At 45.1% G+C, this 24,154-nt stretch overlaps 1 long non-coding RNA gene across 1 annotated transcript; it reads left to right on the top strand.

Moving 5' to 3' along the window:
* Positions 1-2,208: 2,208 nt before the first annotated feature.
* Positions 2,209-4,989, top strand: LOC124679066. Its single transcript, XR_006994784.1, has 3 exons — positions 2,209-2,314; positions 3,560-3,753; positions 4,435-4,989. It is a non-coding gene; the product is annotated as an uncharacterized LOC124679066 (long non-coding RNA).
* The last annotated feature ends 19,165 nt before the right edge of the window (positions 4,990-24,154 follow it).

The raw sequence follows: 24,154 nt of genomic DNA, 5'->3' as shown, positions 1-24,154 counted from the left end.
CGGCGGTAAGCTTTTCCCTAGTAGTGCATGGGCCTAGCCGCCGCCCACTACTAGCCCCTGCCGGCGTGGTGCGGGGGAGCCGACGGGAGGAGGGACTCTGCAGCGCCAGGCTGCCGCCGCCCATCCATCCACGCTGACCGGTCGCAGCGTCGAGGAGGAGGGAACTCCTCCACCGTCCACTGCGCTACAACGAGGAAGGGCCCCACCGCCGCCACACCCCGAGGTCTTTGCCCCGGTGGCGCTACCGACGGCGGCGGCGGGAGGCAGCTAGGGTTGGAGGGTTGGGAGGGTTGGAGGGTTGGAGGGTTGGGGGTGCAAGATTTTCGTGTAATGTATAGCTGGGTAGGGCTAAGTTAGAGAGTAGAGATAGAACCAAAACTTGGCCTAAGGCAAAGATTTCGTCGTGAATTAGTTTTTCTAGGCCGTGGTGAAGTATTACCTTTAATGATATTTTTTTGGATGCAGCACATTATTTCTTTATCGTATAAATATCTGCAACAATTCGGCTACGGTGGTCTTATGATTTTTTTTTTACTAAGAAAGTAGATGATCGGATGTCTACATCTATATCTATTCTATATATATACCTAATAATAAAGGAGCTAAGGTTTCTTCCAAAAAGTTTCGTCAACGTTTTTTTTTGGACGGTTTTGCCCTCCCACCAAACCGCATAATACGTACAATTGTCACCGTACTGGTTTGGTTCTATTTTGTTCACCCATCGCCCCTGCAGCTGCGGTCTCCCAGGCGTCGCTGGAAGGGCCGGTAGCGCCCCTCCGTTCGCGCCGGACGAAGCAACACCGGCAGCTTCCTCATGACGTGTCGTGCTTCCTCGGGACTCCATAATCTGAATCTTAGCCGGACCAGGAGTCCAGGACTACTCGCACCAGGTCCGTTCTATATATAAACCGAACCTGAGGCAAAGCAGAACAAGCCTGCGCGACCTGGGTTCGATCTGAAAATCCCATCGTAACTGCCCACTTCTCCTCTCCATACGATTCAACGCTATCGCGCCTGAGGCGAAGAAAAGGTCTCCGTCGCCGAGCCCGACCCTTACATTCGTTTTTTCCGTCTCTGCGGGCATATGAAGCGACGACGGCGGCGGCAGCCATGGCGAGTAGCCGAGGGGCGGCGGACACGAGAAGCAGAGGGAGTGGCGGTGAAAATAGCACATCGATCTATGGCATCAAGTGCTTCGACGAGCAGGCCCTCCACATGACATGGACAAAGGTCGACCATGGCTGCTTGATAGCCTTTAGTTAAAGGCTGCAGTGATAGATCGATACAGCTCGGAGCGGCGACGAGCGAGCAACGACCAAAGGGGTGACCATCAAGCCGGCGTTCTGCATATAACGACGCGGCCCGCCTGGTTCAAGAAAAGAAACAGAGACAAACCAGGACTTGAGACCATGGACCCAAAAACCAGATCAACTCGCCGAATTCCTAGACCAACCAATCCATCTATGGCCGGCGTCGGCTAGCCGCCGACAGCCACGGACAAGGCCATGAGCGTTTAGTACTTGGACGTGGCTTGATGTAGCATGACTGACCGGAGCTCCTCGGTGGTGAGGTTGGACAACGTGCTATCGTCGATGGTGCCAAGGCAGAGTCCACCGGCGCAATGACTGCGGTGTCTGTCGTTGGCCTGGTTCTGGAAGGTCTTGATCGACATAGCAGCAGATGAAGGACTCCACGGCACGGTCATCATCATCGCCGGTGTTGAAGCGCATCACGAGGTCACCGGAGCGGATCCCTGCTTGTCTATTCACTGAGAAGGAGAAGGTTAAAGAGGGAAGATATATGCTTTGCTAACATGAGCACCGGCGAGACGAACAGCGGTGCTAGCTTTCGACGTTAAGGCTGGCGTTTGTTGTCCTGGCAGCCGACGTAGCTGGTGGCAACGAATAAATAATTAACTACTCCTGGCGGTGTCTGCGTGTTGAGCGCGATGAACGACCGGAAAGTCAGTTCTAGCGGATCCGGTAACTACCGGTGCTGCCAACGCCGTCCGATTCGTTGGAGATTCGTGCTGCCACGTCAGCAGGCGTTGTATCTGAAATTACTAATTTTTGTATTTAAGCTGTCTGCATTCGGTATTGTACAAGCAGGAATAACTAGGCCCACCCTGCTGAAATCTCGCGCAGAATTTGTTCCGTTGCCGGCTCCCTTTCCAGTCCCCTCTTTTACTAGTCCATTCTCTGATTCAACTTCATCTTCTTCCTCTGCTTCTTTCTCCAGTACTTTCCTCCCCCGCTCCCCCTCCCCCCCGACGGAATCATCTACGGCGTTGTCTTGTGGCTGGAAGAAGGTTAAGGTACACCTGACTAACCCTCCATTTACAGTCTATAGGATATGAAGTAAGTTTTGCTCTTTAAATCTGTTGTATTACATTTTGTATGAACTGCGCCGCCATTGTTAGGGTTAGAGTTTTTCTATGAAAATAGTTGCTCTTTTAGATCTAGTGTATATGGTATGCCATCGCCGCCTCCGTCGGCCCGACGGTGCTTCCCCCTCCCCATGCTCTGTTTTATCTTTATTCAGTTTCAGTTCTCCCGATGCAAAGGTGTCTCAAAGTTAGAAAGTTATATTGGGTTAAGTATTATTTCTTATTTGCTCCACTCTTCTATCAGTAAAACATATGTTGCTCACTTGTAGTCCATATCTATACAGATAAAGGTGTGAAAATTCAAGAGAAATTTTTCGTGCCTTGCCCTCATAATCGTTCCCTTCACTTAATTTGAATGTACCCAGTTAACCTGCTAGTATTTGAATTCTGGTTACTATTAGTAACATTTTGAACCATACTGGTAATAGATCTTTCTAGTGGCTAACGATGTGACATACATTTGTGTGTAGGTTTACCTTTTGTTGTAGGCATCAGTTTTTTTGTTTGTTTATTTATAAGAGAACTTGGGAAGTATCGACAAGAGCTGAGATATATCTTTTAATCGTTTATCAAGTTTTTTTGCATAATGGTCTAAAAATGAAGTCAGTAAAATTGATTGCTTTGGGGCATATTTGTTTCATTCCGAAATTACTCAAAGTATATAGTTGGACCAAAAAAAATATTGAATATGACGCTAGACGAGCCGACTGTGCTACAAATAAGTCTGAACCAATTATTAGTGTACAAATTAATAGATTGGTAATATATGTGAAGACAAAGACCTGAGCTGCATTTACAAATTTTCATTTGTTTAATTATTTATTAGAACCTTTTTTTGTATTATTAAGAATAGTAACTACTTGGGAGGTCATATCACATAAGAATTGAGATTGTGAAAACTGTACTTTGCTGAAATAGTTTTTGTTGTTCGTTTATCTTTATTACTCAGATGTTAAAAGTAGCTAAAATTATTTTGGTAAAGCTGTCTAAAAAGGGCAGTGCTATATGTCTGCGTAAATGATAATTATATACAGGTTGTAGTAATTATTCAGAAGTTAAAAACTGTTTGCTCTCTGTAATTATTAGATGATAGTGATCAATTTATGCCGTATACTGTTTCTTGTATCATCATTATATTACAGCTCCATACTCTTTGCACTATATGTCTCTTAGGAGGCAGTTGCTTCATGGATCTCGACGAAGACGATTTTGACATGCCATCATCCCCTCTTTTTGGAGCCATGAACACTGCAAAGAAGAGACATGAGGACCACTTGGTTAATCATACTGGAACAGATAAGAGGCCAGTGAAGAAAAGGAAAACCCTGGACAAGAAGGCCCAGAACAAGGATGCTAAGTTTAAGCAGGTAATTTTACTTTATTGTTATCTCCGCACTGTTTTAATCTATTACTGAATTTGAATCATATCACAGTATTAGAAGTCCCAACACAACTGAAGTTCAAACTTTATAATTTACGTACAGAGCAATGTTGTCTTAATTTGTCTTAATTTATTCCATTTGTAATTACGTATTAATAATTTTACAACTCTGCTCTGTTGTGGCAGATTGTACCATATGTGTGTACATTGTCCTTTTACTGAGTTCATTTTCCTTTCTCATTTGGTTCCACAGAGTTGACTATAACTAGATGTTTCTATATGATAATTGCCAAAGTTGAATTGCTACCATAGTATGGCGATTGTATTAAATAGTCTTGGTACATGCATCTAATCAATATCAAGTTTTCCTGTCCAATATTTGCAATCATGAACATATGTTCATCACTTCTAGAAACAGGTAGCATGGTTTTTTCGATTGTTTCGGAACACAATATTGCAAATCATTTATTTATATGGCTGTATTATGTGCCCACGATGTGGTTTAGAAAGAACCACCACTTTTGTGTCTGGCACTGTTTCAAACCCGGGCATAAGATTTTATAAGTGCCCTAACCAGGGAGTAAGATTTCTTATACTTTTATGCATATCTAACAGCATGGAGTTCAGTAACAATGTATTTACTTATTTTTTTTATTGTGTTGTGTAGGAAAATGGCAGTTGCGATTTTTTCCTGTGGGAATAGCACTATGCATACTTCATTACCGGAGTTGGGATCAATATGTTGATAGAAGCTGCTGGTGGCGGTAGCAATTTCATGTTTGGAATGGCAGGTTTCATGAGAGATATTAAGGCGGTGGTGATGAACACGTTCATCATTTGCATAATCATATTGTCAGTTCTGGCATTCCACTTTTCACATAACTTACTATGAAATAGCATTTCACCAGCTAGATGATTCCCAATATAATATGTAGTGAACACACTATATATTATTAGATATATGTGCTACAGAGCTGCAGAAATTAAGTTATCTGAAAGTTGAAGTGTAGGGTGAATCACTTATTTTATTTCATGTACTGCTTTGGATGGAATATATTTGTCCTTGCCAATTTGTATCGACCAGCCATGCCTACTGAGTGTAGTGAGAACTGTGCTCTCTCTCTACCATGTGTAATTTCAACTGTGCAACCTATGATGCCTCCTGTGCATGTATGTGACAACGATGCAGAGTCCTCTCTCCTTACAAAAAAATATGTAATGATTATGGCTGAATGATGTAACTCGATACCCATACAATTTTTCGCTCTGCTGCTCAGGAGAACTGTTTGTACCATAACCCATGCCAACTATTGCCCGAAAATTCTTTTTATGTACCACGGTTTGATGCATTGTGATTCCTATTTCTTTTGTAATACTGAAAACACAATGATTATGCTTTCAACACTTTCGGTAAAGAACATTCATAATGGATAATGTGAAGAAATAGTAAATTTGATTAACCAGCCACTACCAGTGGTAGTAACAAAATGAATCATGGCCACAGTTGATGGTATGATTCAAAAAAAAAAAATTCAACTACTGCAACCTTGTTCCAACTCTTTATAGTATTGCCATTTCACTTATAGTTATATTACATTATCTGTTCTGAGTACAAATTCATTTACCCCTTAGCTCAATTTACCCTGCAGGCAATAGGCATTTAATACTTCCAATTTGTTCCTCTCTTTTGTTGGGACGTACCAAATTAATGTTGGAGTGTTTACCTCTCCAGTATCTTTGCCAAGGACAATACCACGAAATATAATTTTCGGATTTTTTTAACAACCTTGCTGCAGTGCTTCTCACAGTTTTAATAAAAGGCACATTATATTAGCCATTCCATGCCACGAAATTCAGGATACATAATTCCTACCCATAGTAGTACAGTGATACTACTGAAAATATAACTACCATTCAAATTAAAAAACAAAGATGAAATACTAATAATTGCACCAACGTAGCTCTAGTCACTTGAGCTTGATGCATCCCCACCAAGTATAATTCCTTCTAGCTCTTCTTCATTCAGCTGGTTAATCTCGAACACTTCCTTTGCAAATTTAGTTACTAGATCTTGCCAAAGCCAGACATCACACATGAGGTGCTGCAAAAAATCGCCCATATTATGGTTCATTTTCCGAATTAATTAGTACTTATCCCCTCATAGCTTAGTACACCAATAGAGTTGCCAAATAATTCATACCTTCTTCCACCTAGGGTCCTCTTCATCATTGTTGCTGTTCTCAACCCAGCCATTGGCACATCGATAGAACAACCTCCCTTTATTTATTCCAGTACTACACATCCTACTAGAAGATTTAGTACCACAAGCACACTCAAAAGCAGGCTCAATCAACTCTTTATTTGGCAAGACTACCTCAACTCTAACAATGATACCCATCCTGATAGTTGTAGTTGCAATGAAGTTGAATCTTATGATCCATGGAGTTGGGGGGTTCGCTATTTTTATAAATGCTCTAGGGGCAAAACAGTCACGTGCATTAACTATTTGGAGGCAGTTTGGTCATGTATGATAATTTTCCCATCGAAGTATGCAAATAATTTGTTTGCAATTCCACATAAATTTACATTTGATAATGACACCATATCATTATTGTATGTACGTCGTCTAACTAGTAGTTTTGACATTTTTCTCTCGTGATGATTACTAGTGCGTTTATGTTCTTTTTCTTCTTTATCTTCCATCTATTTTTCCAAGCCCTATGTCTGTAACACCTATGTAATTTACAATTACTTTTCATTGTAACTAGGTCCTCTAGTGTACCCTCCATCGTGACTATGATTTTAGCTCTTGCCATGCGCCCTTCAGATGCACCCCTTATCGTTGTCCTGGTCATTGGCACCCGTAAGTCCCGAAGGCCCCGTTATTTACCACCGCGCGGGCGTAGCCACATTTTTAAGCGCCAAGGGCTGTGTCGGCGGTGGAGGCCCCCTTTGTTGTTCTTCTGGCAGCGCTGCAAGCGCCAACTAATGTTGCGGCGGTGGATGTGCTCAACTAGGTGTGGACGGTGTACAATCGTATGGGTTCTAAGTGGGTCTTGTGGCGCGGCAATATCATGTAACACCATTTCTAGGGCTTCATCATCCGACAGGCCCGATGGAATGCTGCCGGTGGCATACCACCAAATGAGCGGCTGCACAGGTTTGTACTTCAAGTGTTGTTTTGACGGTGGTTGTATTGTTGTTGTTAGGGCCGACATACTGTAGCGGTACGGGAGATGATATTCTAACGGATCCGGTAACTACCGGTCATCATCCAACTGGTAGTTGCCTCGCGGTCCGTGCTAATTTTTCTCCAATTTATTATCTATTGTACTACCATATGGTATATCTATTCTATTTATTAGATATAAATAACAAATTGCTTATTTCAACCACATTATACATATATTTCGCGCATATTTGAATTGTTGTAGTTGTTTGTGTTTGAAGTATCACGAATCACGTCTCATATAAAGAAAATACGAAAATTGACCTAAATTTCTTTTACAAATTGTAGATATATTATATGGAAATGATACACACTATATACAAGAAAGGAATGTCGCACGAATCACGAAGCAGCGAGCGGTGGATGCGGCACCGGTAGTTACGCACATATCCCTAATTTTATCCTTTTCACAGTCATATAATTCACACATATACCAGGTATATTCTACGTGTATTTCGTTTTTTCGCACATTAGGTCGAACTTATTGATTGCATATGCTTCAATATTGCCCTAGCTTTATATCCAAGTACACAATTTCCGTAGCAGGGTAAAGCATGTGCGAACCGGTTGTTACGTAAATATTTTCTACACGGAATCAATTAAAAAGAGTTAGTTATTCGCAACTGGTCTTTGTTACAGTTGATTCCATATTGTATACACGTAATCAATATTTTCACCCACTTATGATGCATACATATTAATTCTATATCATTTGAAAATAAGTTTTTTTTTTGTTTAAAATCATAACAAAATTTTCTGACTTTCAAAAATAATCCTACCACATTATTTTTCTAATTTTTCTCAGGTAACATGTTTGTATGAAAGCAATATGGCAAATGGTATGAATTATGTAGACGCTATGAAACCAGAGTTCCTACAATTCGTTGGAATATTATATTGATATCCAATTCATGTCTGTCAGACATATTCCATTTTTTGTACTTCTGACACAAATTTGATTGCCATGGTATCTATATTAATATGTGACATGCTATCTATATTTACTTAAATATGGTCCTAAATTGTAGTGTATGAACTTTTAATGCTTCGTTTGTAGAACCATGAGTAGTATTATATAGAAATTCAATTCATTTATGTCTAACATATTCAAATTTTCGTTCTTGTCACACTAATATAATTCACACATATACCCGGTATTTTCAACCGCGCGGGCGTAGCAGCATTTCTAGGCGCCAAGGGCTGTGTCGGCGGTGGAGGCCCCCTTGGCGTTCCACTTTTCACATAACTTACTATGAAATAGCAATTGACCAGCTAGATGATTCCCAATAGGGTAACAACTCCACGGGGCGTACCCCTGTCCTAACCCTCTCCCGAAGCACAGAATAACCACCGCCACCGCCTCCGCCGGTACCGCCGCCGTGGCAAATTCCCACGGTGCGTGGCGGCGGCGGCGGCTCCTCCTCTTTGATGCCTGGTGACAGCGGTCGGATCTGCGTCCTCGGTGCATGGCGGTCACGCGGATCAGTTGGGCGTTCCGACGTTGAGATGGAGATGCTTGGAAGCCGGCGACGGAGTCGCCAGTGGAGGGTTGGCATGGCCATCTCGGGATGGTCGCCGACGTGGGGGTCCGACCTGAATAAAGGTGGTGGTCCTAGGGTCTCTCTTGTGTGAAGAGGATTATCTACTGCAGGCCTGAACTCGTCATGTAGCCGGAGTGTTGACATCCGGAAGGCTCCGCCGGCGAATGGAACAGTGGTTTTAGCCTGCAGTTTGCTGGATCGGTGGTATTCGGTCGTGCGCACCCATGCTTTTATTCCGACCGGTTGGTTCTGGAGGGAGCGCCGCGAAGCTCTTTTTATGGGTTCACATCAAGTGACTATGGATCCATGATGAAAGTCGGAAGAAGGGAAGTTCATGAAGGTCGGAGGGAGGACGAGCTAAGGGTGGTTCAAATATCCGCGCTGTTGAGTGATTTACTTGGTGTTTCGGGATTCAAATCAGCGGTATGAAAGTGGGGCTGAAAACACAGCTGAAGTTCAGAGTCCTACCTATCAGCGGTATGAAAGCTGCACCCACACGGGAAAAGAGTAGCTTTGAAAATCATGGCTCTCTCTCCCACCTCCCTCTCCCACCCTCACCTCTCCCATGGCGATCAGATCTGATCCACGATGGAAGGACTCCTTCACTGGGATTTCTCGCCAGGCTTGGCAATTGAGAAACAGGTTCGTCGTCGGTTTGGATCTACCGTTCACTTTCACCCACCTTCTTCTCCCAAGGAATTCTTTTTGGTGGTCACTTTTTCCTCGGCCTCTTTTGCTCTCTCTGAAGAATCGGTGGGTGTTGCTTTGCAATGTTGCATTGGTGGTGACCGCTTGGGCTTTAGGGTTTGCCAAACGAGTGATCGTCGCTTTCGTTTTTCGGTTGCATCTAATAAAGTGGGGCATTTCATATATGGACTTCAAGATAGGGTTTGGCCAGATTTTGTCTGCCATTTCTCTTTGTATCGTGGGGTTCAATCACATGTTAAGGGATTTATGTTGCCCACATCTGAGGCGTGGGCTTCTTGTGATCATAATGTTGAGGTGGCACAGAGGAGTCCTTTAAAGTTGCGCCCATCCCTCTCTGTATTGGCTAATAGTGCTGCTAAAGATCTTGGGTCTTCTGATCATGAACTGGCTAAATTTGGGTTATCATATCATCCCAAACATTCTGATGATGCAATTATCAAAGAAAAGGTCCAGCATTTAGGGTCTGCATCCGTGGGATCTACAATTATTTCTCTTGGACAATTCTGCTTTGACATCCCTCTAGATCAGGGACAGGGCTCTACATCGAATGAGGAATCACTTTTGCACATCAATTTGCCTAAACGTTTTGGTCAATGTGCTACGAAACCGAAGATTCAATGTTCATCTGAGGTAGATCCGCCAAAAAAGGGTATAGCGGAAGAAAAGGTAACAACCCCTAATATGGCTCCTTCCATGCATGCATGGTGTTTTTCTGTACCAGGGACCACTTTGTTACATTTGGAAGATTTGAGATTGGCAAAATATTCTGATCAAGATATTATGGAGATTTTGGATGTTCCTTCAGTGCCTCCTATGGAGTTGACCTTCAAAATTTTGGGTTATTGTTCACAATGCAGTTTGCTTGATCATCAATTCAAAAATTGTCCTGGGTCATGTGATTCTTGTGCCTACCTAGGGAAAGATTGTGCTACATGTGCTTCAAATAGAGTCATTCAAAAACCTGACTGTGCAAAATGTCTTGGAGTTGGACATGTTACTTTCAAATGTCAAATGGGCTGGCGTTGTCGAAAATGTCTTAAATTAGGTCATTGGGCCAAGGTTTGTGAGGAGAAGCCCAAGATGGTTTGGAGGATGAAACAGTGCAAATCTACCATGGAGAAGAGTAGTCGTCGTATGACAAAGCAGGTTTGGGTTAAAAAGGTAATTTCACAGCAGCCGTCTATTCAAAGCAACTTGGACACATTGACGGCAGGCGAATATCTGGGAGTTATTGACACCTGCCGTAGCGAGCCTTTACTCGACCCTACCTGCGCCGCCTCGTCTTCGTTCTCCTTCCCATCTGCAACTCCGCCTGCTATTCCTTCTACTGTTCAACCCCAAAAGCAGACGACAATGGCGACGTTCCCTGTCAATCCGTTGGCGTTTCTCCCTGAAGGCATGACGGTGGACCATGGTCCAGTTGATCGGAAGGTCCGCACGGACCTTGTCGTGCCTGCCTTCGCTCCGCTGCAGAACGACAAGGTCATCATCGCCGAGACAAGCAGGTTTGTGCCGATTCAGCTCAGAGAGGATATGCGCCTAGCTGTTCAGGGTATGATTCAAGAGGCTGGTTTTGTGGTTAGAGCTGTAGATGATCATCCGTTTGGGCTTGGGATCTATACTTTGGCAGATACTCTAGCTGCTGATTCTGTCCGTGGCTTAACGTTTGAAGTAGATGATGAGATTACTGTGACATTTGTTAAGCATAATGAGGCCAAGAATATGAGGTTAACTGGTTTTGGTAGGGATACTTGGATTATGTTCCTTGCCTTCCCACTTGACTTTCAGACAACATATTATATTGAAAGTGCTGTGGAAGACTTTGGTCTCCTCTCTGTTTGGCATAACCCTAGAGGAAACAAGAAGTATGTGCTGGTCAAGGTGAAGCTGGTAGATCCTAAGTTTGTTCCTAAGAGTTTGGTTATGCATCAGCTAGGAGGGGCTAGACATAGTTGGACTATTCCTGTTATTATGCTGAGGAGTTCAGACTGGAATGCACATGCACATGATCTGCCTCCACCTCCTGAAGATCCTGCTCCCGAGGATGGAAACCCTCATCCTCTGTATGGTCCTTATGTCACTGCTGAACAGGTTTACCAACAGCAACTGCAAGCATGGTTTCAGCAGAATGCTGCTCCAGGGCATCAGTATGGTCATCACCATGGTATGCAACATCAGGGTGCTCCTCCTGCAGCACAACAGATGCAACAGCAGCACATGGAGCCTCAGCAAGAATCGCAGCAGATGGAGTTCCAAGACATGGAAGTGGAGATGCAGCCTCCTCTCTTTAATTTCCAAACTCTTCTAGCAGAGCAAGGGGTGCCTTTTTATGCTGGATTGCCACCACCTAGGAATAATGTTGTTGATAGTCCTATGCAAGCCTGGACAGACTCTGGGGCTATCACTACCTCTTCTGATGCTCAGTTCAGGGATGATGAGGACTCTGAATCTTCTGCTATCACTGTTAACTGCTGCAATTTGGGTCAACAGCAGTTTTATGATGCAAATGCCTCTGCTCTCATTGCCTTCTCTGTTGCAACTAAAGTGTGTTCTGTTTTTCTGGCACCTAGGCTCCAACTGGATAATAGCTTCTTCTTTGCCATGCCTCAAACTATGTCTAAATCTATGATGTATGAACTGATTGAGGAACACTTGACAGTAGTACAGAAGAAGACTAGAAAGATATCTGTGGGGCTTGGACCATCAGCTGCTAGGGTTACTATCAAGAGTTTTACTGAGGATAATCTCATATCTGCTATCCCTTGTATTGCCTCTAATATTATGCCTTCTGATGGATTTGTAGCTGGGCAGAAGAGGAAGATGGAGGTGCCATCAGATACTGCTATGGTGAGAAGGAGCCCAAGGCAAAATAAATATGATGGCTTCAAAGTTCATTTGGTTTCTGATACTAAAGTGATTAAATCTAAGGTCATGCCAAGGAAAGTGCCTGCCATCAAGTACACTGCTAAGGAAAAGGGGAAGAAGATCCTGCAGCATGAAGAGGAAGATCTTTCTCCTACTCCTGTCCCTGTCCTTCAGTCCATTGGTGTCAACCTTTGTGGTATTCATCCTTCAGAGGTCTCCTCCCAGAAGCTTCTGACTGAGGAAGTGGAGAATGAAGACAATATTCAGTAGTGTCTTTTATGTATAAGTTTAAGAAGTGGTCTGTTTTGTGTTGGAACATTCGTGGTTTGAATGGTCGTGATAAACATTTAGCTCTTCGAAATGCTATCATTTCTAGTGGGTGTTCAGTTGTTTGTTTGCAGGAAACCAAGAAAATGCACTTTGATCTGGCTTTTATTAAGCAGTGTTGTCCATCTAGTTTTGATGAATTTGTGTATGTCCCTTCTGTTGGGGCATCTGGGGGCTTAATTATCATTTGGCAAAGCTCTATGTTCTCTGGAATGGTTATGCATTGTACTTCTTTTGCCCTATCTGTATATTTCACTTCAACACATAATGCACATTCCCTCACAATTATGAATATCTATGGACCTTGTGAAGGACAAAACAGAGAGGCTTTTGTCAAGTGGCTTTTTGAGTTGAATGTACCAGATGATGAGGACTGGTTAATCATGGGTGATTTTAATTTTATTAGATCCCCATCCAATAGGAATAAAGCTGGTGGCAATATTAATGATATGATGGTTTTTAATGATTTTATCAGAGAGCAACACCTTACTGAAATCCCTATTAAAGGAAGAAAGTATACCTGGAGCAACATGCAAGATAATCCATTGCTGGAACAGTTGGACTGGTTTTTTTACATCTATGCATTGGACTTTAAGTTATCCAGCTACAGTAGTTTTGCCACAAGGAAAGCCCACCTCTGATCATGTTCCTTTACTGGTGTCAATTCAATCATCAATCCCTAGCAGTAAGATCTTTAGATTTGAGAATTATTGGGTGGCACACCATGGTTTTTTAGAAGTTGTAGCAAAAACTTGGGCTAAACCTACACATAAAAGCTCCAGTGCTGCAAACTTGAATGAAAAATTCAAAAGGATGAGGTATGAGTTGAAAAAATGGAGTAAGTCAATTTCCAAGTTATCTGTTTGCATTGAGAATTCCAATAAAGCTCTACTGAGGCTGGATCAGCTGGAGGATTTGAGAGGCCTAACTCTGCCGGAGAGTAACTTTAGGAAAATCTTAAAGAAACATTTATTGTGTCTGTTGGATTTTCAACAGCAATATTGGAAGAAGAGGTGCACTGTTAGGTGGACTAAATTTGGTGATGAGAACACAAAATTCTTTCAGTCAATGGCTACAGAAAGATATAGAAGAAACTCCATTTCTCAACTCACTTTACCAGATGGTTCTGTTGTTACTGAGCATAAAGAGAAAGAACAATTGATTTTTAATACCTATAAAGAAAGATTAGGCACATCACAGGCTCCTGAGATGTTATTTGAACTGCAGCAGATTATTCAGCCTGTGCCAGGGTTAGAAGAACTTTCTGTGCCATTTACTACAGAGGAGATTGATTTGGTAGTCAAACATATGCCAATAGACAAGGCTCCTGGTCCTGATGGTTTTAATGGGCAATTTCTCAAGTCATGCTGGCATATTATTAAACAGGACATTTATAAACTGTGTTTTGATTTTTATGAGGGGAAGTTGGACATTGAGAGTATTAATATGGGTCATATTACACTTATACCCAAGGTAGCCTCTCCAGAATCTGTTAATGATTTCAGGCCAATTACTCTCTTGAATTGTTGTCTCAAGATTATCACAAAGATCCTAGCAAATAGGCTGCAAAAAGTGGTGTTGATAAATGTGCACAAAAATCAGTATGGCTTTCTTAGAGGAAGGACCATTCAAGACTGTATTGCTTGGGCTTTTGAATTTATTCATCAATGTTCTGCATCCAAAAAGGAAATAATCTTGCTTAAGTTGGACTTTGCAAAGGCTTTTGATACAATTGATCATGGAGCAATGATCAAAATAATGAAACAAATGGGATTTGATGAGAAATGGATACAATGGATTTCTATCATTTTTGCTTCTGGAAAATCGGCTGTATTATTAAATGGAGTCCCTGGGAGACAATTTTTCTGTAAAAGAGGTGTAAGACAGGGGGATCCACTCTCTCCCCTTATCTTTGTTCTGGCTGCTGATTTACTACAATCTGCCATTAACAAAGCCTTCTTGGATCATACACTGCAAGCCCCCTATTCTCCTGATTATGGTATGGATTACCCTGTGATACAGTATGCTGATGACACTCTCATCATTATGCCAGCATGTACTCAACAAGTGATGATCATGAAAGATATATTGAACAAATATGCAGCTTCCATCGGTCTACATATTAATTATAGTAAATCAGTGCTTATCCCAATTAATTTATCGGAGGAAACTGCTCGTAAGTATGGCCCAAAACTTTGGCTGCTCCATTGGGAAGATGCCATTCACATACTTGGGATTACCTCTGGGTACTACTAAGCCTACAGTGATGGATTTAATGCCTCTGGTAGATAGAATTGAGAGGAAAATGTCAGCTTCCTACATGATGATGTATTACAGTGGAAGAGTGACAGTAATAAACTCCCTGCTTACCTCTATTGCAATGTTTGCTATGTGTTCCTGTTGACTGCCAAAACCCACCGGCGGGCAGCGGCCTTGTCAACACTGTAGAGCCGGGGGGAGCCTAGAGCTGCGGCTGGCTGAGACCCCTCCGAGCGACGGCCCGCAATGCTCTTCTGGTCACACGCGGCGTTGCGAAGTGCAAGGGCGTGCCACCTGACCTATACCTGGTCAGGAAGGTGATGAGATTGCCTCGCTTAGTTTCCTGCAGGGCATACATGTAAACGTTAAATACGAGCCTCGATCGGCTCTCAGGTTATCCTGTGGATCGGCTCAAAGAGCCGATCCACCCATGATCCGTACGGGGTGTACGAATGCTTGGTGGTCCTGCTTGATCAAGATGTAGCTAATGAGATCTACGACGATTTAGGGTTTTCACCACATAATCGGATCATCCTACTCCAGGTTGGGCCAGATGGCCACGCACGGTGCTCGTAAACCGATCCTAAACAAGGCCAAAAAACCAACATGAAGTTGATCCTAGGAACATCCTGTTTAGGACTTGCGAACGCCACCCTACGTGCCACAGGATCCTCCCCCTTTGTAAGGCCAAACTATTGCGGATATTAAACTAATCCTTGTAGAACAAGGAGCAATCGTAACGGATCAGATCTACTAAATAATGATCAAGCGGGGTGCCGCCCCCACACCTGAGACAGGCGTGAGGACGGCTAGATATGCAAGGGTTGCACTACGTAAGCATGTTTAAACGAAGAACAATGCTAACCCTAACACATCTAATGATAACTACGTTGCTCGCCATCAAAAGCGCTTCGATACGAGCAACGCATGAACAACGTGGGGCTTGTGCTGCCTAGATCGCAAGATGCGATCTAGGCAAGCATGTCGCTTACCCGATAGAAACCCTCGAGATGAAGGAGTTGGCGATGCGCCGAGATTGGTTTGTTTTTGGGGTTGAACGTGAGTTGTTGTTTATTCCATAAACCCTAGGTACATATTTATAGTCCAGACAGACTTTCTAATGTGGGCTTGCACTAAACCGTGCACGAGTAAGGTTCTATCTCTAAACTAAGATACGATCTAATATGTTACAGATACACGGGCAATTAAGCCCAACTTGGTATAAAAGGCCGAATCACATGATTCTCCATGTATACTTCCTTTAAACCCATATTGATTGCGGCCCACCTCTGACTCGGTCAAATTCTGGTGATAACACATGCCCCCCTGGTTTTGGAAATAATATTTCCAAAATCATTACGTTTTTCTTTCGTCGGGTCATGTCATGGCAGAGCAGAACCATTGCAGCATTTTTCGTCGGGTCATGTCATGGCAGAGCAAAACCATTGCTCCGCACAATTTGACCGTTGTCTTTGAGTACTGCCTCCTCGAAAACTGCTGTGGCATTGAATTTTTTCACCGTGGCCCCCTTTATTTAACCGCTCTAAGCAGTTCGCCATTTCACCATCCTGCTCTGTTCTGGCCATCGGCACCCAAAAACCCCCAAACTCCCACAGCCATGTCTTCCTCTTCTTCTTCCTCTTCGTCGGTCTTCCACGATTCCTCCTCCGAACTTTCCTACGGGTCCTCCTCCTCCCGCGAGACGCCACCGGACATCCGCGCCCCAGAAGCATGGGACCTGGAAGACCATGCCTCCTCTGTCTGGTCCGAAGACGACGGGTCCCTGACCAGCGGGGACGAAGATCTTCAGTTCCTCGCCGTCGGGGAACTGGAGTCGGAGAGCGAGGACGACCAGTTCCCCTGGGACGGCTGCCCCACCTCTGAAGAAGAGGAAGAGGAAGACGATGACGACGACGACGACTCCCTCGAGGGTTACCCGCCAGCGAAGCGCCTCCGCATGTGGTGGGACGACGACAGCAGCGACGATGAAGACGAAGACGAAGCTCCCGTAGAGGGTTACGGAAGCAGCGACGAGGAACCCATCGGCAGTAGTGCCGATGAGAGTTCCGAGGATGACGACGAAGGAAGCAACGGCCCGTAGATTAAGATCTACTAGTATAGGCCTAGCAATAGTAGATTGGTCAGTAGACCCTTCTTTTGTTCTCCCTTCCCGAGCAATCGGCTCTTTCTTTGTAAGAAATCCCCTTATCAATGAAGAAAATCCCTCAACTAATTCCGCTCCCTTGTCGATTGCCGAATGGAGTTGTCGTACAGGGAGCCGATGGCAAAATATCGGCTCATCTTGCTGTCTGAGGCCAAGCTGTTGTATAAACTTATTTTGCTAAAGTCGATATCAGCGTATCGGCTCTGTTTTCTGAAGTCGATGCCCGTGCATCGGCTGTACTTGCATACCGTTAATCTCCATACGTTTTCTCAAGTCGATGTCTGTGCATCGGCTCTGATGTATATATGTTTTTTTTTCTTATTGGCCGATTCTGAAATCGGCCCCCACATCTTACTGTCCATCATCCCACATGCTTGGGAAATATTTCTTGAGGTGTTGACCATTAACAGCCACGGGGAACTTTTCGCCGCTCAATTCCTCCAGCATGTACGCATTACCCTTCAAGGCCTGGACCACTTTGTACGGGCCGTGCCAATTAGGAGACCATTTGCCATATGCCTTATCCCCGGTTCCCAATGGCAACACAGCCTTCCCACACAAGATCACCAACTTGGAACTCCTTTGGCCTAACCTTTTTGTTGTAGGCACGAGCCACCCCGGCTTTGTTCTCCTTAATCTTCTCCAACGACCAAAGCCCGAGTTCCGTTGCGTCCTCAATAGTGTCGCTCATCAAAGCCGCATACTCTTCCGCCGTCGGATCATTCCGAAACGTGACGCGTCTTGATCCAGCCGTAATTTCCCAAGGCAATACGGCCTCCCGTCCATAGACAAGCTGGTACGGCGAGGTCTTTATAGCTCCGTGGCACGACATGCGGTAGGCCCATAACGCTTCGATAGCTTCTCATGCCAATCCCGAGGGTTCTCGTCAATTTTCCTCTTGATCGGCTTGATCGGGCTTTGATTGGACGCCTCGGCCTGTCCGTTAGCTTGAGCATAGTATGGGGATGATCGGATCAGTTTAATCCCTACGTCATCACAGAACTTCCTGAATTCTTTAGAAGTGAAGACCGAACCTCAATCGGTCGTGATAGTCTGGGGAATTCCAAACCTATGAATGACGTGTTCTTTCACAAACTTGATCACGTCCTCTGATGTTACTTTTTTCATAGGGACGGCCTCCACCCACTTGGTGAAGTAATCTGTGATAACCAAAATCCATTCATGTTTTTTACCCGATGCCGGATGGATTTTGCCGATCATATCCATGCCCCACCCCGAAACGGCCAAGGCTTGATGATGGGGTTCATCGCCGATGCTGGCACCATCTGAATTTTTCCAAACATCTGACATGCTTGGCACCCCCTGTAATAATTGAAGCAATCTTCAAGCATAGTGGGCCAATAAAACCCTGATCGCCTGACCAACCACTTCATCTTATGAGCCGACTGATGCGTTCCACAGGCGCCTTCATGCACCTCATGTAAGAGCCGATTGGACTCAGACGGTCCTAGGCACTTGAGTAGCAACCCTTCTAATGTCCTGTAGAACATATCATCTCCTATAAGGACATACTTCATGGCTCTGTATCTCACCCGTTTAGGTGCCCCCCGAGCCGAATCTTTCAAATAATCGAAGATCTCGGCTCTCCAATCATTCTGTTCCAGGAATTGTATCTGAACTTCCGCTCCGTCGGCTATATCTATGTAGCTCGACGCCATTTGTGCGAGATTGTTGGCATCGGTATTCCGGGACCTTGGGATCCACTTGAAGTTGATGTACCGGAACTGTGTCATCAACTCACGGCTTTCCACCCAATATGGGAACAGCGATTCACTTTCGCAATTATATTCCTCCGTGAGCTGGTTAATCACCAACTTTGAGTCTCCGAAGAGCTCTACAGCTTCAGCTCCAGCCTTCCAATAACAATTCCATTCCTTTACGTATTGCCTCATATTCTCGCTACGTTGTTGGTGCAAGGGGTAGATAATCCGATGGAGAAGGAGTATTCTGCCCCCGAGGCGATACAAGCGGAATGCCGATGCCGCAACCGTCGTCACAAACCGATCCATCGAAGAACATAGCCCATGCACGAATGGATAGTGCTCGCTATATTGGTGCTGATCCGTTCAGCGATGAGATCGGCTAACGCTTGGCCCTTAACCGCCTTCGCAGTCGGTACCGGAGATCAAATTCGACAGCGCAAGCATCCATTTACCGAGTCGGCCTTTCAAAACAGGGGCCGACAACATGTGTTTGACGACGTCCGATTTACGGATGACGATGATCTCCGCCGTCGAAGGATGTGATGGAGCTTGGTGCAGGTGAAGAATAAGCGAGAGGCAAAGTTTCTCGACCTCGGGGTATCTTGTCTCCGCGTCCGAGCATCCTTCTCGCTGAGGTAGAAAACGACTCTTTCAACGCCATTGTAAAGTTGCACCACCACCGAAGCGATGGACGTATCGCCTATCGACGGGTAGATGTAGAATGGTTCTGTCTTGTCGGGGCGGAACTAGCACAGGCGGCGTTGTTAGATATCGCTTAATTTCATCAAACGCCCGTTGTCGTTCCGCCCCCGATGAAACTCGTCGTCGGACTTGGTCTTCACCGAGCGCCATGAACGGCTCGATTCGTCCCGACAGATTAGAGATGAACCGCCGGACGAAATTGATCTTGCCGATGAGGCGTTGAAGCTCCTTTTTCGTGGTCGGCGGCTGCATGGTACGCACCGCCTCCTGACTTTTCAGGCCGATCTCAATTCCCCGTTCGTGAACCAGAAAACCTAAGAATTGACCAGCCGTCACGCCAAAGGCACACTTCTTCGGATTCATTCTCAGCCCGAATTTCCGAGTCCGTTCTAGGACGCGCCGTAGATCGTCCAAGTGTCCCTCCATGGATACCGATTTGACCACCACGTCGTCGATATAGATCTCCACCAACTTGCCGATCAGATCATGAAATATATAATTCATGGCTCGCCGGTATGTTGCACCAAGCATTCTTCAAACCAAAGGTCATGACCACGTACTCGAACAAGCCTACCGCCCCGGTACTCGAATGCGGTCTTGTGTATGTCTTCCGGGGCCATGAAAATCTGATTATAACCGGCGTTGCCATCCATGAAGCTCAACACCTTGCGGCCAGCAGCGGCGTTTATCAATGTTTCGCCACGGGCATCGGATATTCGTCCTTTGGGGTAGCTCGTTAAGATCTCGGAAATCGATGGCCACGCGCCATCGGCCGTCCTTCTTCTCCACCGGAACTATACTCGGAGATCCACTCAAGCATACCCGCATGGCCTCGATGAATCCGGCGGCCAACATTTTCTCAATCTCCTTCTTGACTTCTTCCGGAATCTCGGCCCTCATCCGACGTGCTCGTTGTTGGAACGGCCGAAATCCTTTCTTCGGGGGAGGCGATGCTCAATGATGCTCCTGTCCAAACCAGGCATCTCTCGTGTAATCCCATGCGAAGCAATCCGGGTATTCCTTCAACAGGGCTATCATCCGTCCCCCGAGCTGCGGATCTAACTTCTTGCCGATAAAAGTAGGTCGAGGCTTATCCCCAGGACCGATGTCAACTTCCTCTAGCTCATCAGCTGATGTGAACCCGTACCCCGGCCTTCCCGTCACCCGTAAGGTCGACTCCGCATACTGGGAGAGCGGGCGATACGGATACATAGGGCCGATTACTAGCGTCGGCTTCTACCTTGATCATCACCAGGATGTTTTGGCGGTGTCGGGGCCGATCACATGGAGCAGCTTCTTCCTTGTCTTTGCCATAAGAGCCGTTGCCCTCGCCCTTATCTTCATCAAGGGGGTGCCCCAGTTCTATCATGTTGATGTTGAATGGATGTCCTGGTTGGCACCTCCAGGGGTGGGTACCGTTAACCCTGTCAACGGCACGCGCAGGTGAATTACGCGTTCTTGGTCCCGCCGATGTGCGCGACAACGGCAAGCGGGGCTGGGGTGACACTTTCCCTTGGTAGGTCCTGAGAGCTGACTCCAACAAAGAGTGCGGATTCTTCATGACCTGCCTGATCATCCGAACGGCGACATGCTCCAAAGTATTCACCAGGCTCTCAGAATGGAGGCGCAACGAGTGAGCCACCATGCCACCAATCTCGTGGCGTACGGCCCTGGTACGTTCTTCTGATGGGACAGATAGGTCCACTTCGTCGAGTGCGCCTTCCGGTGAGAAATCCTTCCGCGTGACGCCATGCGGACGGGTCCTGTGATACGAGCCGATGAGGTCGGCTTCGAGGGTAGCCTTGATCTCGTTGTATTGCTTCTTGAGGTCGTCGGGCGGATCCTCGTAGGTAACCGGGTGTGCCGTCCGCCATCTCGGATGTAGATGGCGATGTGGTTGATGTAGACCGATGTGTCCCACCGGGCGTGCCGGAATGTGTTGACCGCCAAAACCCACCGGCGGGCAGCGGCCTTGTCAACACCGTAGAGCCGGGGAGCCTAGAGCTGCGGCTGGCCGAGACCCCTCCGAGCGACGGCCCGCAATGCTCTTCCGGTCACACGCGGCGTTGCGAAGTGCAAGGGCGTGCCACCCGACCTATACCCGGTCGGGAAGGTGATGAGATTGCCTCGCTTAGTTTCCTCGCAGGGCATACATGTAAACGTTAAATACGAGCCTCGATCGGCTCTCGAGGTTATCTCGTGGATCGGCTCAAAGAGCCGATCCACCCATGATCCGTACGGGGTGTACGAATGCTTGGTGGTCCTGCTTGATCAAGATGTAGCTAATGAGATCTACGACGATTTAGGGTTTTCACCACATAATCGGATCATCCTACTCCGAGGTTGGGCCAGATGGCCACGCACGGTGCTCGTAAACCGATCCTAAACAAGGCCAAAAAACCAACATGAAGTTGATCCTAGGAACATCCTGTTTAGGACTTGCGAACGCCACCCTACGTGCCACAGGATCCTCCCCCCTTTGTAAGGCCAAACTATTGCAGATATTAAACTAATCCTTGTAGAACAAGGAGCAATCGTAACGGATCGGATCTACTAAATAATGATCAAGCGGGGTGCCGCCCCCACACCTGAGACAGGCGTGAGGACGGCTAGATATGCAAGGGTTGCACTACGTAAGCATGTTTAAACGAAGAACAATGCTAACCCTAACACATCTAATGATAACTACGTTGCTCGCCATCAAAAGCGCTTCGATACGAGCAACGCATGAACAACGTGGGGCTTGTGCTGCCTAGATCGCAAGATGCGATCTAGGCAGCATGTCGCTTACCTGATAGAAACCCTCGAGATGAAGGAGTTGGCGATGCGCCGAGATTGGTTTGTTTTTGGGGTTGAACGTGAGTTGTTGTTTATTCCATAAACCCTAGGTACATATTTATAGTCCAGCAGACTTTCTAATGTGGGCTTGCACTAAACCGTGCACGAGTAAGGTTCTATCTCTAAACTAAGATACGATCTAATATGTTACAGATACACGGGCAATTAAGCCCAACTTGGTATAAAAGGCCGAATCACATGATTCTCCATGTATACTTCCTTTAAACCCATATTGATTGCGGCCCACCTCTGACTCGGTCAAATTCTGGTGATAACAGTTCCATACAGATTCCCCCCAAAATCCTTGAACACATAGAGAAGTTGAGGAGACATTGTCTTTGGAATAAAAAGACAGATGAAGGAGAGAAATGTTTCTCATTAATTGCATGGGATAAAGTCTGTAGGCCAAAGAAAAAAGGAGGAGTAGGAGTGTTAAATCTTAAGCTACAAAATGAAGCCCTTCTTCTCAAGCATCTGCATAAATTCTATAATCATGAAGATGTACCTTGGGTCACTTTATTATGGAAGTCATACTATCAGGAAAAAGTTCCTCATGTATGCTTCCAGTAGGATCCTTCTGGTGGAGAGATATCTTCAAGCTCACCCCATTATTCAGGGGTATAGCTTCCTGTCAGGTGGGTGATGGCACAACTGTTCTATTTTGGAAAGATAGTTGGATGGAGCACATTGCCTCTGAGAAGTACCCAAGAGCCTTTTCCTTTGCACTTGATACAGATAAATCTGTCCAAGATTTTATTACTGCTCCCACTCTTGCTGATAATTTTTGGTTACCTGTATCATCTCAAGCCAGAGAGGAAATTAGGGATCTTCAAAACGCATCCAGAGAATTGATGTTGGACTCACAGGACAGAGATAGATGGGTTTATGACTGGGGAGCCACAGTCTTCACCTCCCAGAAATACTATCAATATTGCTTCAGGGATATCACAGTACATGCAGCATATGGCTGGTTATGGAAATCTAAATGTACTCCTAAAATGAAATTTTTCTGCTGGCTCCTTATTTCAGACAGATTAAACACAAGGAATATGCTGAGAAGGAGGAATATTGTCCTGAGCACTGGTTTTGGCTGCATGCTCTGTCACAATCCCCCTGAGGAAACAGTGGAACACCTTATATTCCATTGCAATTTTGCTAAGCAATGCTGGGACTGTCTAGATTGTGCTTGGGCTCAGTCAGGTGATAGATTACAGATCATCACACAGGGGAAGAACAACTGGCGAAAACCAATGTTCATGGAGATCTTCATAGTGGCAGCCTGGAATATATGGAAGATCAGAAATAACTGGCACTTTAGAGGGATTAATCCAGAATTGAAGAACTGGATCATTGGCTTCAAAGAGGACTTTCATTTGCTGGTTCATAGGACTAAGCAAGAGTTGCATCCCTTTATTACCTCTGTAGTTGAATCTCTGTAAAAAAGGTCCTTAGTTAAAAAGGTCCTTAGATAGATCCTCTCTCACACCCTCCCTTCACCTCTGTACATATGTAACTGTCATTGCCCCAGTTTAATGCATTAAGTCAGTAGGGTTTCTCGCCCTACTGTCCAAGGTTTCAAAAAAAAAAAAAAACCCAATGTCTGGCGTTAACTGGTTGTGCCTGTCAATGACCTTGTTGGAGGCATTGTTTTGAGAGCGGGGACTATCTTCATGGTGAAAACCTAAGATATTTGATCGGACGACGATGGTGTTAGTGAACTGTTCCCTTCCTGGAGTTGTCGTTTTTGTTGAGTCTGTACTTCAAGTGTTGTCTTCGCGGTGGTTGTATTGTTGTTGTTATTCCCGAGATACTGTAGCGGGTCGGGAGAGGATTTTCTATCAGATCCGGTAACTACCGGTCATCATCCCGACTGGTAGTTGCCTCGCGATATGTGCTAATTTATCTCCAATTTATTATCTATTTTACTACCATATGATATATATATACTATTTATTAGATATAAATAACAAATTTCTTATTTCAACCACACTATACATATAATTCTCGCATATTTGAATTGTTGTAGTTAT

This window comes from Lolium rigidum, chromosome 7 (genome assembly GCF_022539505.1).
Source record: "Lolium rigidum isolate FL_2022 chromosome 7, APGP_CSIRO_Lrig_0.1, whole genome shotgun sequence".
In the NCBI taxonomy this organism is placed as follows: Eukaryota; Viridiplantae; Streptophyta; class Magnoliopsida; order Poales; family Poaceae; genus Lolium; species Lolium rigidum.
This window is presented reverse-complemented; position numbering and strand designations above follow the sequence as displayed.